Genomic DNA, 2,398 nt, shown 5'->3' with positions numbered 1-2,398 from the left:
TGCTGTGCATGGGGTCGCTATGAGTCGGAAACGACTCGACGGCACTTAACAACAACAACAAGCTGTGTAGAAAGTGAATTTGCTCTGTAAACTGTCACCCAAATCACAATTTAAAAAAAACAGGAGAACAACTTACATTAGCTCTCTAAGCGTGAAGATAGTCCTCTATTCTCTCAGACTATCCAGGCAGCAGCCCTCCAGACTCTGGATGTTGGCCATGCTCTCTGGATTCTGGGTAGAGGCTCCTGGGCCCTAGGCTTCAGCTCTGACTTCCAGGCTGCATTGCATTGAATTACTGAAGGTGTCTCTTCTAGCCATGGTCTTTGTGACTCCCACCAGAGGACTAAGTGGGACTATGCACATGTGAGGTGCTTATGGCCCACCAACGGGACCTGGATAGCTTGCTAATAATGTAAATAAGGTTTATGACACTCTTGTGGGGGTGGGACCATGGAAATAAGGCGTATGGAACTCCAACATGGGAATGGTCACTTCTGCCATTCCGCTAAGCTTAAAATGAGCCATCCCGGAAGTGGAAAGGGGGGGGAATCTCACTACCAGCAAGACAGCCAGGAGTGGAACATGTCCTTGGACTTGAGATCCCTGCTCAATTACCAGGTGCAGTCATTAAAATTATGTTTATGAGGAAGTTTAGTTACATGGAAAACTCTGACAAAGAAGTATAACTTATGTAACTAAGTCCACGACTGCTGCATGTATGCTAGATTTTTTCTGTGCCATTGTCTGTAATTCAGCAAGAGCGGCTCAGAGTACTTCCGTTGGACCTGCAACTGTGCCAAGGGTATTATTCATGGACCATCCAGTCTAAAAGCTTATCAACTGAGAACTATATGCATAGGTTGGTTTTTGACAAGAATTGCAGCAGGAAAAACCCTTGATGCTCAGCTTGAAAATCATGAACAAATTACACCTTTGGAATAAGCCCTGATGATTTGGAATTCAGTTAAAAAGGGACATGACAAATGTCACGATGACATACAGAATTTAATTATAATTCAAGCTATGGTTTTTATGGAAAATAGCAGCATTAAGGAGATAGATGCCTTTGACCCAAATACTTATTTACACCTTTAGAAAGGAAGTTCCCTGTGGTAATCTTCCAGAAAGGTACAACCCATTCCTTTTTTCAACACTTGAGCCATAGCCACATGACAGAGAAAATGAAGAGCTATGTGAATCATGTCTAAAAAAAAAAAGCAGTCTTTCTAATGAGGCAGCAGCCAAAGTAGTGGAAAGTAGAGTGGCCAGAACTATAATTTGTCAAGATCAACGCCCTGGTGATGATGCTGAAAAGGCAACTAAAGGTAAGTTGGATCCAGGAGAAAGCATTAGTGACAAACAGTCTGCAGTAAATGAATCATCAGGGGCTACAGTGTCCTCATTGAGGTGACATACTAATCTCTTCTTACCTTGGTTTAAACATGGAAGCCCACAATAAGATCCTGAAAAGAAAGAGACAAGAGTGGAAACTTTCCAAAGCTGAAGAAAAGGAAAAGAAAACGGTAGCAGAACCACTGAAAGCACGAGAATAGGTGGTTTTTGTTTTTGAAAACTGTGATTTGAGTGAAAGCTGATGGAGCAAAACTGGTTTTCCACTCAACAGTTCATACACATTCTGTTTCGTGACACTGGATGCAGCCCCCACAATGTACGAAGCACTCTTGCCATGTCCTCCCCATGTTTACTGTCTCCATTCTTCCTTCTTTCCTATCCGTTCTTGCCTCCTGAGCTCTACCCCTGAGCAAATGCTGCCCTCTGGTCTCCTACGGTTGATTGCTCTTAGGAGTGCATGCCTCCCCACTGAACTCACTCTGGTAGCTCAACTTTCAGCCCAACAATAGACAGACAGACCTATGAGGTGGGAACTGATGTCTCAACCAATCAACCAGTCACTTCTGGAAAACATCCAATCTAGAAAGTATCAGGCATGGCTATGGGGAAAAGACAAGCTGTGAGGAAATATGGGTGAGAAGCTTGTCTATAACCTTATTACGTTATAAATTCAACAACCCTCTAAGCATCATGTTCAAAGACAGATGGAGGACTGTGAAGAAACTAAAATTGCTTTGCTCGGAGACTGAAGACAGACTGTGTCTGTAAAAGCTGGGTACAGGGAGGACAGTTAACCATTCTGATAACTACATTTGCTTGCCATTTTCTGGTCATTGAAGTGTCTTCAATTTTTAGTGTAAAGCATCATATTATTGTTTCTATTAAACAAAATCATTTCATTTATTTGAGGATTTGTGCTAGAAGAGTAAAATTATATGCCGTCATTGTATACTTCAGAGTCTTTTTACTATGATAAAGTGTAAAATTGCTGAAGTTTGCCTCATTTTATACCCCAAATCCAGCTCCAGTTGAAAAATGAAGAGGA

General features: G+C 42.0%; 1 pseudogene; it reads left to right on the top strand.

The window, feature by feature from the left end:
• The first annotated feature begins 355 nt into the window (after positions 1-355).
• Positions 356-1,459, top strand: LOC103207696 (annotated as a pseudogene).
• Positions 1,460-2,398: the final 939 nt, after the last annotated feature.

Source organism: Orycteropus afer, unplaced genomic scaffold (genome assembly GCF_000298275.1).
Source record: "Orycteropus afer afer isolate SDZICR_OR568_19922 unplaced genomic scaffold, OryAfe1.0 scaffold00387, whole genome shotgun sequence".
Taxonomy (NCBI): Eukaryota; Metazoa; Chordata; class Mammalia; order Tubulidentata; family Orycteropodidae; genus Orycteropus; species Orycteropus afer.
The sequence above is the reverse complement of the archived record's forward strand: the minus strand, read 5'-3'. Positions and strand labels throughout refer to the sequence as shown.